This window comes from Drosophila willistoni, unplaced genomic scaffold (genome assembly GCF_018902025.1).
Source record: "Drosophila willistoni isolate 14030-0811.24 unplaced genomic scaffold, UCI_dwil_1.1 Seg290, whole genome shotgun sequence".
Lineage (NCBI taxonomy): Eukaryota > Metazoa > Arthropoda > Insecta > Diptera > Drosophilidae > Drosophila > Drosophila willistoni.
The window spans coordinates 41,821-61,577 of NW_025814245.1; the positions used below are offsets into that span (position 1 = coordinate 41,821).

Here is a 19,757-nt window from a genome sequence, read left to right on the forward strand (position 1 = left end):
AAGGCCTTTAACGCGTTTTTTTGTCACGAATCACTGGTATCTTTCACTAACTCACGATCACGTTGTATTTAGCAGGGTCCCTGCTCGGGCGCCAATTAAACACTTCCTTCACTCACGGGTTAAAAAATGAATTTTAATTTATAAAGTCACTTTTATTACAATACAGTGTAAAGATCCTTTTTCGTCCTTCGGGATATTTACAATATCTCTTGGGCTAGGTTCGGCACAACAAATTTATTTTGTGCCCCGGTGAAATAAAAAACACGTTTGATTTCAGTTGCTAATGCTTATACGTATGTTTATTCAAAATCATTAGTGGGCTCGGTTGTATATGACGGTTTCTCTACGGTAGTTCTGGACTTGGACAGCGTTGGTGAGTCACTTCGAATCCCTCGTCGTCCCTTCTTGCCTTCCTCTTGCTCCTGTAGCCGTTGCTGGTTATTGTCTCGGTCTGTATCGTGTGCTTGATTTGTGCTCCACACCTCTGCACCCCTTTCGCTATGCTCGTTGAGATGGCTTTTGCTTTATGGCTTTGAGACGAATCCCGTAGCTATTATCACGAAGCAGGATGTTCCTCAGCAATTGGTACTCGTCAGGATATATAGATCCTGGAATTTCGGCAGTAGGATATATCCTCGTGCCTACCACTGACTTTGGATACTCCTGGAAATGCTTGGCTTCTCTCCAATTTACTCTAGCTTGGGTCCGGTGTTTGTTATCCTTATTTAAGGACTTGTTGCTATCGGATGAACTGTACAGGTTACTCGTAAGGCCTGTATAGTTCCTAGTTTTTCTGTTGCTCCTTGTGTTTCCTTAATAAGTTCTTAAGGTTACTCGTAAGGCCTTTATTACTTGTTACTTGATCACGACTTGATGACTTGATTCTTACTTTGATTTGTGCCGCCTTTATATAGGCAGCTCCTCTGCCCTTGTCTAGCTCCCTTGCATCTATGTGCTTCCATCCCGTTGACTTTCTCTGCTTTCTTTCTCTGTCAGCGCTGCCGTCGCCCGTTGCTCCCTTTGATCCACTCGTCATACCCAATTTCGCCCATATTCGCTCCATATTGTATTTATATACATATATACTAATTGTATTAACTTAAACTATTGTTTAATAATAATTAGCCTGATTAATTTAATATACAACATCGTTTAATTTCCCATGCAATGCACTTTCATACGCATATCGTATCTATTAGATAGAGGGCTTCCCCATTGTTCATCCCTCCCCCTTCGGTTCGCATATTCCCCTATCCAATCCACAAACCATTATCGCTCACTTTTGTTCTCTTTCGCTCACAAGATTTTTGCTGCTCGCAATCTAACTGCTTTCGTTCTCATGAGCGTGACGTAGGCAGAGAGCACCCTATTGGCCACCGGTATTCTCCCTTGCTGTCACTCACGCATAGTGTACGTGTGACGTGCGTGTATGCTTATTCAGCGTATACTCATAAGCCCAGTACGCTAATGCATGCATCTCTATATTTGCCTCTCTGTGCTCTTGATTTATCTTAAGAGGCCAATGCCCCCTTTTTGCATGCAATTCTGCCCTCAAGCCCGGTTTCATCCACTCTTATACAGCCGATATTATGCATTATGCCTCCCACGCATCTTCCCGCTTGTACGAAATTGCCAGCGGTCGCATGTGGTTCGATCGGTCATGTTTGATCGTAAATCATGGGATCGAGCCATGTTGGACTTGGTTGCCCATCGCATGTGTGTGCATATCGGTTTCTTTGCATTACGCTTCCCACGCATCTTGCGGTTCGATCGGTCATGCTTGATCGTAAGTCATGGGTTCGAGTTGGTTCGATCGAGCCATGTTGGACTTGGTTGCCCATCGCATGTTTGTGCATATCGGTTTTTGCATTATGCTTCCCACGCATCTTCCCGCTTGTACGAAATTGCCGGCGGTTGCGTGTGGTTCGACTGGCCACGTTTGATCGTAGACCACTTATATCGAATCGGTTCGATCCATCAGCAGCGGGTTCGGTCGTATATCGTTTGGTTTGTGTCTCGGCTGTATCTGGTGCATCCTTTGCACCGTTTGATTGTGTTGCTGCTTGGGGATATTATAGTTAATTATAATGTTACTCACACTCCCCCTTCTTTGGGAGGGATTTGCCCTCCCCTGTCCCTTGTACCTTGTGTTTGTTTTCTGTATGTGTATTTCTTTCATTTCCGTATTTGTGCATTTTTTTATTTTCCATGTATTGCCTTTGTTCCTTTTTGTTTTCGTAGTTTGGCATGTGTTTTGCTTGTTTTTGTTTTTGGGACTCCTGGTGTCCCTGGTTCACTGCTGACTCTGCCCGCTCTCCTCTGTCAGGTAACCACTTTCATCTCCGTCCTCATAGTGCTCCTCGTCCGAGGAGGCGGCGATTACCGGATTTATCTCCTCTGTCAGGTAACCACTTTCATCTCCGTCCTCATAGTGCTCCTCGTCCGAGGAGGCGGCGATTACCGGATTTATCATATCCGGATCATCGTCGTCGGACTTCTCCTCGGACCAATGCCAGTCACCGCGTGCCCTATGGGCCCCGGTGCCGCACCACCTCGAACTACGCCTTCATCTTGGCCATTATCCACTTGGTAAATATTCATTTTTTTTTTTTGTTTATATTTTTTTTTTTGATGGTTACTCTCCGAGCTTTCGACTTTGAGTGTTTCATGACTAAGATTCTTGCATGCAGGAAACCTCGCATCTTTGATATTTGTTAAGTTTTTTACCGCTATTCAAAACTTTGGATTCTCTATTCTAACTATCGACGCCGAATATTTTAATGCCCCTGCGATGCTCCACTAATACTAATGTATTACCGCGCGCATGTGTGTGTGTGTCGCGATGCTGCACGATTACATGCTCAATCTCATGCGCATGTGTAGGTGTGTTCCCCTCTCTTTCCTTTTTTTTTTTTTTGTGCACTCATACCATTACATGTGCTGCCATTCACCATTACATGCGCAATATCGTGCGCATGTGTAGGCATTGACTCTCTTTGATTGTTTGATCGTTTCTTTTTTTTGTTTTGCTGCCCCTTTTTTTTTTGCTATTTTCTATTTTCTCATGCATATTTGACTGTCTGTATATTTACGATATCCGCATATATTCATCTTGTTTCGGTATGCGGTTTGCGACTTTGCTATTCTGCTTGTTCCCATTTACATGATTCCAACGCACTTTGTGATTTTTAGCTCTACGTTATGTGATTTTGTATGATTTCAATGCATTTTGAGATTTTTGGCTCTGTGTCATGTTTTTGAGTTTTCTGCCCAGCCGGCCGGTCTGTGCAGATTTCTCGCTGCCATGTCATCAGAGTCGTCCATACTCATTGTTCATCTAGTTTCTTGCCATCTGTTTGTTCACATATATGTTGTTTCATCTGGCTGATATGTGCTTGCCTGGTTTTTCCTGTTTCTTTGTGCCGTAATTTACATATAACTGGAGACAAAAACCTGTCACTTCATAGGGGCCTCCAAATCTTGGTGCCAACTTTGCTGCAAATCCTTCGGCCGCATTGGAGAGATGGTGTTCTTTTGCCCATACTGTGGTTCCAATTGTTGGTCTCTGCTCTCTCCTCCTTAGGTTATAGTGACTTGCCTGATCTTGTGCCGCCGTCTCCAGATTACGTCTTATTAGCTCGAACAGCTCTTGCACTTGTTTTGCCTTCGCCTCTGGTGGTACGCTTTGCTTTCCTGTGCCTGTCGTGACACTATCGTATATCGCGCCTGGCATTCTAGGTTCACGTCCTTGTATCACATATGCTGGCGTAAATCCAGTTGACTCTGATTGACTAGTATGTATTTACAACCAGTGTTAACTGTAACTTGTAAACTGAGCAATCATTGTTTTCACTGTTCTGTTAGCCCTTTCGGTTGGGTTTTCTTGTGGTGTGTATGGTGCTGTTAATTGGTGTTGGCATCCCCGTTCCTCTAGCATTTTCTTAAATGTTCTGCTAGTGAATTCGACCCCATTGACCGTTATTACCACTTTAGGAACTCCAAATCTCGACAGAATCCTTTCCCTAAAGGCCTTGATTAGATTCTCCGCAAGGGTTGCCAAGTGTGAGGAACATTATAATTAACTATAATATCCCACACAACAAGCCAGCAGCAACACAATCAAACGGTGCAAAGGATGCACCAGATACAAGATACAGCCGAGACACAAACCAAACGTACGATATACGACCGAACCCGCTGCTGATGGATCGAACCGATTCGATATAAGTGGTCTACGATCAAACGTGGCCAGTCGAACCACACGCAACCGCCGGCAATTTCGTACAAGCGGGAAGATGCGTGGGAAGCATAATGCAAAAACCGATATGCACAAACATGCGATGGGCAACCAAGTCCAACATGGCTCGATCGAACCAACTCGAACCCATGACTTACGATCAAGCATGACCGATCGAACCGCATGCGATCGCTGGCGATTTCGTACAAGCGGGAAGATGCGTGGGAAGCGTAATGCAAAGAAACCGATGTGCACACACATGCGATGGGCAACCAAGTCCAACATGGCTCGATCCCATGATTTACGATCAAACATGACCGATCGAACCACATGCGACCGCTGGCAATTTCGTACAAGCGGGAAGAGGCGTGGGAGGCATAATGCATAATATCGGCTGTATAAGAGTGAATGAAACCGGGCTTGAGGGCAGAATTGCATGCAAAAAGGGGGCATTGGCCTTATAAGATAAATCAAGAGCACAGAGAGGCAAATATAGAGATGCATGCATTAGCGTACTGGGCTTATGGCCAATAGGATGCTCTCTGCCTACGTCACGCTCATGAGAACGAAAGCAGTTAGATTGCGAGCAGCAAAAATCTTGTGAGCGAAAGAGAACAAAAGTGAGGGCCAAGCAAGCCCGGGAGACGGGTGCGGGGCATGCATGCATTATATGAAACGATAATGGCTTGTGGATTGGATAGGGGAATATGTGAACCGAAGGGGGAGGGATGAACAATGGGGAAGCCCTCTATCTAATAGATACGATATGCGTATGAAAGTGCATTGCATGGGAAATTAAACGATGTTGTATATTAAATTAATCAGGCTAATTATTATTAAACAATAGTTTAAGTTAATACAATTAGTATATATGTATATAAATATAATATCCATATTATGGATATGGGCGAAATTGGGTATGACGAGTGGATCAAAGGGAGCAACGGGCACATATGCGTCAGGAATACGGGACTTTCACCACGCATGGTGTAGTATGTTCATACAACTAATAACTCAACACAATGAGCTCAACTTGTAACACTTTGTTGCAAGTATAAACAATTAAACATATACGCATTAAAATATAATTGTGCACTTGAATATGTTCATATGTATACATTGAAGTATTCACATAAACATATTCAAGTAAACATACAATTAAGCATGAACATATATGTATGTACATTTGTATATGCACATACATATATTCACATAAGCACTGTATGCACAAGCGTAACATGAGCTAGAGCCAGGCCAGCGTGTGACCGCTGACCAAGCACTTTGATGCATGCGCTCCAACAGTATGTATGTATGTATGTACTGACACTCTCCCTCTCTTTTGTAGCTGTCGCATAAATCGCAGCATAAGAATATATATGTAAAATTAGCCTAAGCAAAAGAATAATTTGGAATAAAGAATTCAATCAAAAACTCCAGTCAACCGACACAGACGTGTCTCTGATTATTATTTTTCAACCCAACGGAACCCGGTCGAAGGAGTTTTTACATGGCGACCGTGACAGGACCTGAGCTGCACACAACATATATATAAATTATAATAACATAATTTTATATTGAAAAGCGATGACATCTAAATGATGCTGCGACAACTAATATATGGAAAAGCGACAACAACTAAATGATGCTGCAACTTATTGGCAAGAAAAGAAACAACTGACAGAGATTGTAGCAACAACAACAGCATAAACAACAGAGACTAAAGAACAGCTATCAACATCAGCTTCAACACCATAATACTGAAGATATCTAGTGAATATATTTGAGTCTCGTTCGTTATCCCAACGATGAACATCAGCATCAACACATAAGTTTGACTAAAAAAAAAAAAAAAAAAAATACATGAACAACAGTGAAGATATTCCTTTGCGGAATCTGCTCCTGTCGAGCAAAGGGATGCACTGACGCTAAAAGAAGCGCTAGAGCTGTATCCCAACGATGGACCGCGGCCACTAACAATAGAGGAGTACAGAGCCCGGCAGCAGACGAGAATCCCCAAAAAGACGAAACGGGGCGGTGAGGTGAGACGCCTGCTCACCAGAAAAGACTGCAGCAGGATTTACTAAAGGCCAGCACCAACGAAGAAGACCGACAACGCTGCATAGAGCGTATCGAGAACCTAAAAACCGAACTTCGCCAAAGAGCGAAGAAACGCAAGGGGGCCGCAGAAATGCGCAAGCCTTAACTTGCCTTTAATTTAATAATAATAATTATAAGCCTAATAGCAAGTTGAAGCACGAAAGTGCAACTTGCGAACTTACTAACTTTCTGTAGGCTATTACTAACAATGTGGTTGGAGAATTTTTTTTTTTTCATATAAATTTTTTTTTATTTCTAAATAACAATAACGAATGAAATGTAAATCTGAATTGTGAGCCAACCACATGCTCTATAATTTTTTCCACGTCTCTGGCTCGCTGTGCAAGACACAGTTGAGATAAAATTTTTTTTTCTTTTGTCGTATAAAAAAAAAAAATTTAATAATTTTTTTAAATAAAATTTCATAAAAATTCATGAATCCATAACAATTTTTCAAATAATTCAAATATAAATTTTTATAATTATAATTCGTATTCAAGCAAATAAGAACGAAGCTTGAAATACTTAAAAAAAAAATTTTTTTTAGTAACTTTTAAACAAAAGGTTTTGAGATGTTTTTATGGGCTTTTGTTCCCTATTTTTTCCCGTATTTGTCATATTCATTTTCATCCTGCTAAATTAAAATAGTCTCATATAGGATCGTTAGTCAGTGAGATTATTATTAGAATTATACACAAAAAAAAAAATTTTTTTTTATATAAACTCCATATGTTCGATAATTCCATAAGTAAATTTGATGATATATCTCTTATACCCACAATGGGGTTAATAGAAACAAAATCAGTGGACTCCACTGCTAATGTAATAAATAAAATCGAATCATCAAATACTGACTTGAGATTAACGAACATATTGTTATTAATAATCGTCGTAATAATGTGCGCATATATTTTATATAAAGCTTATCTATTACACAATAAATGTGTAACCAAAAGAGCCATAAGCCAAGCTAATGACCTAGATAAGGTCTAAGAATACATATGCACACACGCGAATAACAATAAAAAAAAAATAATAATAATTCTGGAAAACAATGGCCACTCTTGATAATTATTTTGGAAAAATAAACGCTAGGCATCCCAGTATTGTCCAAGATTTAATTGAGGTTTTTAGAAATGAGCATATCAATTCACCACAGAACTCAATAAACTTGGTACAAATTAAGTCAGCTTACCTAAATATAACGGGAGAAGAATTCCCAGTTCAAGGAAGCACTAGGGTACAGATGAGTTTCATCCTCACAGTACCATATGTATGTTGCTTTTCCAACGCAGCAGGCACATATCGTTTCTACCGAATGGAGGAACCGAGGCAGTAAGCCTCCATGATTTTTTTATATACGTACATCCATATTAATAGGCCTAACAAGTTAGTGTAGAATATGGATAAGATAGAAACAAAAAGGCTACAAAAATACTTACCTTTCCTCGATTTCCTGATACAATCAGGCGAAACAAATCACAAATACAAGGAAATAAGGTATTGGATAGCCCACAACTACAAATTTACAAAAAAAAAATTGTAGATCTTATGAAAAATCCATAAAAGTAGCTTATAGTAGATTGTTAGCTAAGACTCCTTTACATAAAGACGTGCCCGGATGGGTCCACGAACTTTTTTAAGGACTCGATCGCGCTGATAGACATATCAGAATCGAGTACAGACTCAGAAGTAGAAATAATAGATACAGAATAATAAAAAAAAAAAAAAATAAATAAACATAAACATTTTCGAAAATTTTGTTATTTTTAACAAACTATGGTTACTTGGGATGATATAATTGGAAAAGCTAGAATACACGCACAAGAATTAACTAAATCTTGTAAGTGCCTCTCGCAAAACAGAGAAACATCCCAAGACACAGTAACCAAACACACGAAAATAATAACCGAGAAGCTCCAAGCTATTAGGGCAGTATTAACTGAGCACTATAGCAAACTAAAGGAAGGGCAAAAAACAGCCGCAAATGCGTTCTACAGTGATTGCAAACAAAAAGCAATAGCTGTGCTAAACAGACACAATATTGAATTTAAACAAACAACTGATTTGGAAACTTCAATAGTGCTGGAAGAAGAAACGCAACTAATGGCCGATGATGAAAGAGGTCAAGAAAAACCACCAGTGAGCTCTGATCAGTCAATTATAAGTCATAATAAACCAGCAATTCCAAAAGGAAGCAACAAAATGACTCAAACAGTGGTAGAATTCATAAACACAGCCACAAGGCTGCTACCATTCTTCGATGGTGACATTAAAAACCTACAAGGTTTCATTGGGGCACTTCGCGTACTTGATACCATAAAAGAAACGCATGAAGCAGTAGCCATCGAAATAATAAAATCAAAATTGAAAGGTCAAGCGGGTAATACGCTAAGCTCGGAAACAACGATTGACGAAGTTATACAAAAACTGTCAACAATCTTTAAGGGTGAATCAGTGGATCTTTTAACAGCAAAGATTAAAAATCTGCAGAGAAACCCTAATAACTGTGTTTCATACACAAAAGAGATTACTGAGTTGACCGACGCCCTAAAAGGCGCGTATATTTCGGATGGTCTTCCAAATGAACAGGCTATAAAATACACTACCAAAGTGGCAGTAAATGCTATGGTAAGTCATACCAAAAGTCAAAGAGTCCAGCTACTAATGGAATCGGGAAACTTTGATTCAACCAAAGAAGCCATCACTAGATTTACCACTCTTTCAGTAGAGTCGGGCTCCACGGGAAGTTCCCAAAATAATACCATTTTTTATGCCCAGCATAATGACCGCGGTAGACGCCGCTACAATAATAATGGTAACTGGAGAAACAACTCGAATTGGAACAACAACAATTCGAGCTGGAGCAATAACGATGCCCACAGAGCCAACGAGGCCGAAATAATTCACGCTATTGAAGAGGCGGCCGTGGAGGTGGACAACAAAATAATAATAGACAAAACACAAATAACCAACAAAATGGTTATAACAATACAAATGTCCGAATTACCCAAAGCGACCAGGGAAACGGACAAGCTCCTCCAAATGCTCAGAGTTAAAAAATAAAGTATACTCTATCAACCTAAGTCTTAATAATTTCGTATCATTTAAGAATGTTGAAACCAATAAGAAAATAACATTCTTAATTGACACCGGTGCAGATATTTCAATAATAAAAGAAAATTCTGATGTATTTCATGACATCAAAGTAAACAAAACTGTAGACATTCGAGGCATAGGAGAAGGAGTAATAAATTCCAAAGGCCTAGTCTCAATAGAATTGCAGACAAGTAAATATATTATTCCATACGAATTTCATCTGCTTCATGCAGATTTCGCAATCCCATGCGGTGGAATAATAGGATTAGATTTCATAAAAACTTTTAATTGCAAAATAGATTACAGCAATTCAGAAGATTGGTTTATACTTAGACCACAAACATTAAAGTACCCAATTTACGTTCCAATAACATTCAATTCTGGTAATAACTCAGCACTTCTACCAGCAAGATCCCAAGTGGTACGCAAAATAGAACTATCTTCAGCAGAAGGTAACATTTTAATTCCGAATCAGGAAATTAAACCGGGCGTTTATGTTGCAAACACTATTGCAACAGCCCAAAGTACTTATGTCCGATTCTTAAATACCACAGATAACTGCCAACTAGTAGGCTTTAACAATTTAAAATTTGAATCACTTTCGAACTACGATATAGTTCAAAATACCAAAGATTTAAGAAAAGAATCTGTAATTCATAAATTGAAGAAAAATTTCCCAACACTATTCAAAGACAAACTCGAAAAATTATGCACTGAGTATAGTGATGTGTTCGGACTTGACACCGAACCGATCACAACAAATAATTTTTATAAACAAAAATTAAGACTTAAGGATGATGAACCGGTATATGTGAAAAATTACCGGAGCCCGCATAGCCAAATAGACGAGATCCAGCGACAAGTTGGAAAGTTAATTGAACAGGGTATTGTTGAACCGTCTGTTTCGCCTTATAATAGCCCACTCTTACTAGTCCCAAAGAAAACACTTTCGGGATCTAAAGAAAAAAACTGGCGATTAGTAATTGACTATCGTCAAATAAACAAAAAATTGCTGTCAGACAAGTTTCCGCTCCCCAGAATTGATGATATTCTTGATCAATTGGGAAGAGCAAAATATTTTCTTGCCTTGATTTAATGTCAGGTTTTCATCAAATAGAACTAGAAGAAAAATCAAGAGATATAACGTCTTTTTCAACGAGCAATGGCTCATATCGCTTCACGCGATTACCTTTCGGTCTAAAAATAGCACCTAATTCATTTCAAAGAATGATGACAATAGCATTCTCAGGGCTTGAGCCCAGCCAAGCTTTTCTCTATATGGATGATTTAATCGTTATTGGTTGTTCTGAACAACATATGATTAAAAATTTAGTAGATGTTTTTAAACTTTGCAGAAAAAACAATCTAAAACTGCATCCAGAAAAATGCTCATTTTTTATGCATGAGGTGACATTCCTAGGTCACAAATGCACAGACAAAGGAATCTTGCCAGACGACACAAAATTTGACGTCATCAAGAATTATCCAGTCCCACATGATGCAGATAGTGCTAGACGTTTCGTTGCATTTTGCAATTATTATAGACGTTTCATAAAAAATTTCGCCGAATACTCCCGGCACATAACAAGATTATGTAAAAAGAATGTTCCCTTCGAATGGACAGCAGAATGCGAAAATGCATTCCAATACTTAAAAGAAAAGCTCGTTCAACCTAATCTATTGCAGTACCCAGATTTCAGCAAAGAATTTTGCATAATCACGGATGCAAGCAAACAAGCATGTGGAGCAGTTTTAACACAAAACTATAATGGACTCCAGCTTCCAGTTTCATATGCATCAAGAGCGTTCACTAAAGGTGAAAGCAACAAGAGTACTACAGAACAAGAGCTAGCAGCAATACATTGGGCAATAACACATTTTCGACCATATATATATGGAAAACACTTCACAGTGCGAACAGACCATAGACCATTAACATATTTATTCTCCATGGTCAACCCGAGTTCAAAACTAACACGCATGCGGCTAGAATTGGAAGAGTACGACTTTACAGTAGAGTATTTGCGAGGTAAAGACAATTTTGTGGCAGACGCCTTATCGCGGATAACTATATCCGAATTAAAAGATATGAGTATAAAAGTCCTGAAAGTCACTACCAGGCAACAAAGTAGACAGAAAAACTGCGCAGTTAATAAAGAAGACCTTTTGCCAAGGCAAAAACTTCAAAATGCTTCTAGGCCCAACGTATACGAAGTCATCAATAATGACGAGGTACGAAAAGTAGTGACCTTGCGAATAACAGAATCTAAATGTTCACTGAAACATGGAAAGAAAGTTATGGCAAGAATTGAAGGTAGCGATTTGTATACCAATGGAATTCTCGACTTAGGTCAGTTCTTCCAAAGGCTTGAAATGCAAGCCGGTATACTTGAAATCAGCCAACTAAAACTGGCACCGAGCGAAAAGATCTTTGAAATTATTTCAATAGATTCTTTTAAAAATATGGGCAATACTATATTGAAAACATTAAGAGTAGCGCTACTCCAGCCGGTGACCCTAATAGAAAATGAAAAAGAAAAAGAAGCAATACTGTCTACATATCATGATGATCCAATTCAAGGAGGTCATACTGGCATTACCAGAACGCTGGCAAAAATCAAAAGACACTACTATTGGAAAAATATGGGACGCCATATCAAAGAGTACATAAGGAGATGTCATAAATGCCAGGTGTCAAAAACGACGACACATACGAAGACTCCCATGATAATAACAGAAACACCAGCGAAGGCTTTTGATAAGGTTATAGTGGACACAATAGGTCCACTACCAAAATCAGATAATGAAAATGAGTATATTGTCACATTGATATGCGATCTGACAAAATACCTAATAGCCATTCCAGTTGCATCTAAGAGTGCAAGTAATGTAGCTAAAGCTATATTCGAAAATTGTATACTACAGTACGGTCCAATGAAAACACTCATTACGGACATGGGAACTGAGTATAAAAACCAAATTATAACAGATATATGCAAGTACATGAAGATTAAAAATCTGACATCTACAGCATACCACCACCAGACCTTAGGGACAATAGAACGAAGTCATAGAACATTCAATGAATATATTCGTTCATACATATCAGCAGATAAGTCCGATTGGGATGCTTGGATACAATATTTCACTTATTGTTACAACACAACACCCTCGGCAGTGCATGAATATTGTCCATACGAACTAGTATTTGGAAGACTACCAAATCAGTTCATAGATTTTAACAAAATCGATAGAATAGATCCAATATACAATTTAGACGACTACTCTAAGGAAATAAAGTTTAGAATAGAAATAGCATATAAAAGAGCTAGGATAATGTTAGAAAACCATAAGTTAAGTAATAAAAAGTACTACGACAAACATATTGCCGATTTCAATTTAAACATAGGAGATAAAGTTTTATTAAGAAAAGAAATAGGTCATAAACTAGATGCTAAATATATAGGGCCTTATAAGGTAGTGAGTATAGAAGAAAATGACAATATATTAATAGCAGATAATAAGAATAAATACCAAAAGGTTCATAAAAACAGACTAAAACCATTTTCGGAATGATCAACCGAAAAAAAAATAATAATTATCATGATACTTAAGTAATTTTTACAAAAAAAAAAAAAAAAAATCTTTATGGATTCATCTATTATTGAAAACAAATTCACGCAATTTCGAAAAACAAGAGAAAAAAAATTTGCCTAAAGAGACACAAACAAAAAAAAAAAAAAAAAAAAACTTTCCTAAGATACACCTTTACTTTACCTTTTATTTTACCTTTCTATATAAATAATCATTACAATAACTACATAATATTACGTTATTCTCTAAAAAGAGGAGGTGTAGTATGTTCATACAACTAATAACTCAACACAATGAGCTCAACTTGTAACACTTTGTTGCAAGTATAAACAATTAAACATATACGCATTAAAATATAATTGTGCACTTGAATATGTTCATATGTATACATTGAAGTATTCACATAAACATATTCAAGTAAACATACAATTAAGCATGAACATATATGTATGTACATTTGTATATGCACATACATATATTCACATAAGCACTGTATGCACAAGCGTAACATGAGCTAGAGCCAGGCCAGCGTGTGACCGCTGACCAAGCACTTTGATGCATGCGCTCCAACAGTATGTATGTATGTATGTACTGACACTCTCCCTCTCTTTTGTAGCTGTCGCATAAATCGCAGCATAAGAATATATATGTAAAATTAGCCTAAGCAAAAGAATAATTTGGAATAAAGAATTCAATCAAAAACTCCAGTCAATCGACACAGACGTGTCTCTGATTATTATTTTTCAACCCAACGGAACCCGGTCGAAGGAGTTTTTACAATGGCAACAAGTGGATGCGTAGGTGAAAGTGGACGGCCGATGGAAAATTACCAGCTGTATAGCGGTATTACACCAGCCAGTGCCTGAGGCCAGAGGAGCTGCCTATATAAAGGCGGCACAAATCAGAGTAGGAATCAAGTCATCAAGTCGTGATCAAGTAACAAGTAATTAAGGCCTTACGAGTAACCTTAAGAACTTATCAAGGAAACACAAGGAGCAACAGAAAAACTAGGAACTATACAGGCCTTACGAGTAATCTGTACAGTTCATCCGATAGCAACAAGTCCTTAAATAAGGATAACAAACACCGTACCCAAGCTAAAGTAAATTGGAGAGAAGCCAAGCATTTCCAGGAGTATCCAAAGTCAGTGGTAGGCACGAGGATTCATACTGCCGAAATTCCAGGATCTATATATCTTGAGGAGTACCAATTGCTGAGGAACATCCTGCTTCGTGATAATAGCTACGGGATTCGTCCCAAAGCCATAAAGCAAAAGCCATCTCAACGAGCATAGCGAAAGGGGTGCAGAGGTGTGGTGCACAAATCAAGCACACGATACAGACCGAGACAATAACCAGCAACGGCTACAGGAGCAAGAGGAAGGCAAGAAGGGACGACGGTGGATTCGAAGTGACTCAACAACGCTGTCCAAGTCCAGAACTACCGTAGAGAAACCGTCATATACAACTGAGCCCACTAATGATTTTGAATACACATACGTATAAGCATTAGCAACTGAAATCAAACGTGTTTTTAATTTCACCGGGGCACAAAATAAATTTGTTGTGCCGAACCTAGCCCAAGAGATATTGTAAATATCCCGAAGGACGAAAAAGAATCGTTACAACTGTTTTTTTTTTTTTTTTTTTTTCAGTTGCTAGTTGTCGTTGTTGCTGTTGTTGCTGTCGCTGCCGTTGTTGCAGTTGTTGCTGCTGCTGCTGTTGCTGTTGCTGCAACTGTTGCTGCTGTCGCTGCCGTTGTTGCAGTTGTTGCAGTTGTTGCAGCTGTTGCTGCTGTTGCTGTCGCCTCGTTGCCTCCGCCAGCCGCTCCATGGCCTTTGCCAGCTGACCCTCTTCCTGCTGGCTTTTTTCCCAAGCCAGCAGATCCCTCTCAGCCTCCTGCTGCTGCAGGATCTGCTGACGCCACCAACTCATCCATTGCTGGTTCTCAACCATGGCTCGTTCTGCATCCCAGTCCGTCCCCTCCGGCTCGAGTGGAGGTGGGCTGGCTACTCCATCAGCCGCACCTTTATCAGCCACGGCCATCCCCGCCGTTTCGCTGGCCTCTGACATTGAGTCCACCATACGAAACGGCGTTGATGGCCGCGCTCCCTCCCTTCTTTGTTTCCGAATCGAACATATCCTGTCCACTGCTCGTTGATGTCTCTCACCTTCCCGTCCGCAAAGGTATACTTGCTTGTTCGTGGTCTCTCGGTCTCCTTGTTTTCCACCTTTTCCAACATTTGTTTGCTGATAAAACTGCTCGTGGCTCCGGAGTCAATTGTCGCTTTCATCTGGACTCCTGCTACTTCGATAATTGCTGACAATTGATCCTCTTCCTCTATTAGTTGGCCTATTAGTGGTGAGGAGCTTGTTGGCTGGGTCCCTGCTCGCCCCTGACAGGCTGGAACCGCCTTTCGTTTCCCGAACTCCAACAACATTCTTTTGTTCTCTTCCCAATCCTTCCACACTGCCAACAGAAAATGAGTCTCTGATTGTTGCACTCCCTTGCCCAGTGTCCGGCTGCTCCGCATCTGCGGCATGCCTGGTTTGGGTTCAAGACTCTTCCCTCTTGGATGTTTTTATTTTCTTGGCTTGGTCTTGAATTGTTCTCCATGCTGTTGTCTTGGCATCTTCGGCACTGTGTGACTGGTGGCCCGTAATTATTTCCTCCTCTGTGGCTTGATTGGTTGTTGTGTGTTCTTTGAGCATTGTTTGGGCGATGGAAATCTGATCGTTCTTGTTCAAGCACCTCATGTTCTTCCGCCAACTGCATCAGCTCATCTAGGTTTCTGACTCTGTGCGGCCGGTTTTTGCTTGGACATTTTTGTGAACTTGAGTTCTAAGCTTCTTATCTCCTCTCTCCACTCAGGATCAGACTCGTTGTTGTCTATCCGTTCGCCGAGTTGTTTTCTCATCTCCTCTACCGTGCCGTTCATGTTGACTCCGATCCTTTGGCCTGTTTGTAGCAGATCCTCCTTCTTCATGTGGTACATCCATCCTTTCCCCATTTTGATGTTTTCTTTACAATTTTTAAACTTTTGATTTGTTTAAAATTTCACCAGTATAGCACGTTGGGCGCCAGTTGTAACGATCCTTTTTCGTCCTTCGGGATATTTACAATATCTCTTGGGCTAGGTTCGGCACAACAAATTTATTTTGTGGCCCGGTGAAATTAAAAACACATTTGATTTCAGTTGCTAATGCTTATACATATGTTTATTCAAAATCATTAGTGGGCTCGGTTGTATATGACGGTTTCTCTACGGTAGTTCTGGACTTGGACAGCGTTGTTGAGTCACTTCGAATCCCTCGTCGTCCCTTCTTGCCTTCCTCTTGCTCCTGTAGCCGTTGCTGGTTATTGTCTCGGTCTGTATCGTGTGCTTGATTTGTACTCCACACCTCTGCACCCCTTTCGCTATGCTCGTTGAGATGGCTTTTGCTTTATGGCTTTGGGACGAATCCCGTAGCTATTATCACGAAGCAGGATGTTCCTCAGCAATTGGTACTCCTCAGGATATATAGATCCTGGAATTTCGGCAGTAGTATATATCCTCGTGCCTACCACTGACTTTGGATACTCCTGGAAATGCTTGGCTTCTCTCCAATTTACTCTAGCTTGGGTACGGTGTTTGTTATCGTTATTTAAGGATTTGTTGCTATCGGATGAACTGTACAGGTTACTCGTAAGGCCTGTATAGTTCCTAGTTTTTCTGTTGCTCCTTGTGTTTCCTTGATAAGTTCTTAAGGTTACTCGTAAGGCCTTAATTACTTGTTACTTGATCACGACTTGATGACTTGATTCCTACTCTGATTTGTGCCGCCTTTATATAGGCAGCTCCTCTGGCCTCAGGCACTGGCTGGTGGAATACCGCTATACAGCTGGTAATTTTCCATCGGCCGTCTACTTTCACCCACGCATCCACTTGTTGCCATGCGTGGTGAAAGTCCCGTATTCCTGACGCATATGTGTCCACTTTCTTTTGTGGCTGCGCGCCCATTTATTTCCTTGTCCTTGTCTAGCTCCCTTGCATCTATGTGCTTCCATCACTTTCACCCATTGGCGTCGCCTTTCTATTGGCCGCCCATGCTCCCTTTGATCCACTCGTCATACCCAATTTCGCCCATATTCGCTCCATATTATATTTATATACATATATACTAATTGTATTAACTTAAACTATTGTTTAATAATAATTAGCCTGATTAATTTAATATACAACATCGTTTAATTTCCCATGCAATGCACTTTCATACGCATATCGTATCTATTAGATAGAGGGCTTCCCCATTGTTCATCCCTCCCCCTTCGGTTCGCATATTCCCCTATCCAATCCACAAACCATTATCGTTTCATATAATGCATGCATGCCCCGCACCCGTCTCCCGGGCTTGCTTGGCCCTCACTTTTGTTCTCTATCGCTCACAAGATTTTTGCTGCTCGCAATCTAACTGCTTTCGTTCTCATGAGCGTGACGTAGGCAGAGAGCACCCTATTGGCCACCGGTATTCTCCCTTGCTGTCACTCACCCATAGTGTATGTGTGACGTGCGTGTATGCTTATTCAGCGTATACTCATAAGCCCAGTACGCTAATGCATGCATCTCTATATTTGCCTCTCTGTGCTCTTGATTTATCTTATGAGGCCAATGCCCCCTTTTTGCATGCAATTCTGCCCTCAAGCCCGGTTTCATTCACTCTTATACAGCCGATATTATGCATTATGCCTCCCACGCCTCTTCCCGCTTGTACGAAATTGCCAGCGGTCGCATGTGGTTCGATCGGCCATGTTTGATCGTAAATCATGGGATCGAGCCATGTTGGACTTAGTTGCCCATCGCATGTGTGTGCATATCGGTTTCTTTGCATTACGCTTCCCACGCATCTTCCCGCTTGTACGAAATCGCCAGCGGTGGCATGCGGTTCGATCGGTCATGCTTGATCGTAAGTCATGGGTTCGAGTTGGTTCGATCGAGCCATGTAGGACTTGGTTTCGGTTTCGGTAACGTGTTTGAGTTTGCAATCAAAAAAAAAAAAAAAAAAATACAAAAATGGGAAAATAATTGTTATCAAATTTCACATAATTTACGCCTGCGCAATTGTTAAAACCATTAAGTGGCGGCAAATAAATAAGTGACACATACTTGTCTGTGGCTCCGGCCGCAGCAGGCACAAATATGATCACTGGTATTAACAGCAACGTCAACAATGCGAACAGGTTTGCCATGCTATCAGATGAAAGCGACAACGACGAAGAAGATGCTCCAATGACGGCTCAACAGGAGCCACCCACGGCCCTGGTGCGCAAGGTCAAGCCGCCTCCTATTTTTCTACCGGAGGTTCACGATATGAAGGACTTAAGAGACGTTACATCCGTAATCGGCGGCAACAATTTCGACTACAAAGCGGGTAGGGATGGACAAGTCAGAGTCAACCTACAAGATAAGGAGTTTTTCAACTCTGAAAAACTACCTTAGTGAGCACGACATCCCATACCAGACTTTCCAGCCTAAAGACGAGCGAGCTTATAGAATTGTTGCCAAAGGTCTTCATCACACCACCAATCCCATGGACATTAAGGAAGCACTGGCTGCCAACGGGCACATTGTTAGAGGCCTGGACATCAAAAATGCAATCAGCCGCAGTACAAAGAAACCTCTGGCTATGTTCTTTGTGAACTTGGAACCGGCAAGCAACAACAAGGATGTGTTTGCTACTAAACGCCTTTGCAGCTGCGTGGTCACAATCGAGCCACCCCGTAAGACGACTGACGTACTCCAGTGCTACGGATGCCAAGGATTTGGACACACTCAGAAGAACTGCAACCTGCAGTTCAACTGTGTAAAATGCGTAGGCGCTCATAGTTCCTCGGACTGCCGCAAGCCAAGGACCGACTACAGATATTTAGTTGTAAAGTAGTTAAACACATCAAAACTAACAAGTTAAAAACCATGAAGCCAAGCGAAAGGAACAAAGTTGAAGCTAGATTACGATCTACAACAATTTAACACACACGGGGCAATCGAATTGTTCGATTTTTGTTTTTATGATATTTGCAATAAAGTTTGTATATGAAAATGCTTTATTAATTTAAACAAAATAAGAAAATTAAAAAAAAAAGAAACAAAAACAAAAAAATGTATACACAAATATAGCCCGCCCCTGAAACTGAGCTTAAAGTCTCATGTTTATCTCTGATAAAGGAGTATATATACATATATATATACACACATATATATATATATATATAGCCAAGCGAAAGGAAATATATATATATATAAGTTAAGCACTTCTATCACAACTCATACCATAACATAGAAGCCATAAACCCAAGTCCGTCAACACATGCCCATTTCATCATCACATGCAATACCCATTGGTCAACCCCACTCAATCGTCATATACCCAATTGTCACATGATCGCAAATCCCAAGTAACAGTCCCATCGCTAGGATAAACAATAAGCCTGCACCCCATTTTCCCAGGCACGGGTCGGGTTCCGTGCATACGCAGAATCACTTCACAAATTTCGGCAATAAACAAAGAATGGTCCTGAACACTTGTGTAAACAAAGTGGGACGAATTGACAGGAGGGGCCTCTGCCTGCTGGGGAGGCAGCTGATTGCCTTTTAATATATTGGCGACGCCTGGCTTGCTCGCAGAGGTTTGCCAGTAACCTGGTGATGGTGTCGTTGGGGTTGACCTTGGCTTTGGCAGATGCGTCTCCTTTG

The 19,757-nt window shown here is 40.4% G+C and overlaps 1 long non-coding RNA gene across 1 annotated transcript; it reads right to left on the reverse strand.

The window, feature by feature from the left end:
- Window positions 1-7,374: 7,374 nt before the first annotated feature.
- Window positions 7,375-7,875, reverse strand: LOC124461273. Its single transcript, XR_006955000.1, has 3 exons — window positions 7,777-7,875; window positions 7,530-7,716; window positions 7,375-7,425 (listed from the first exon to the last, which is right to left on the reverse strand). It is a non-coding gene; the product is annotated as an uncharacterized LOC124461273 (long non-coding RNA).
- Between the last annotated feature and the right edge of the window lie 11,882 nt (window positions 7,876-19,757).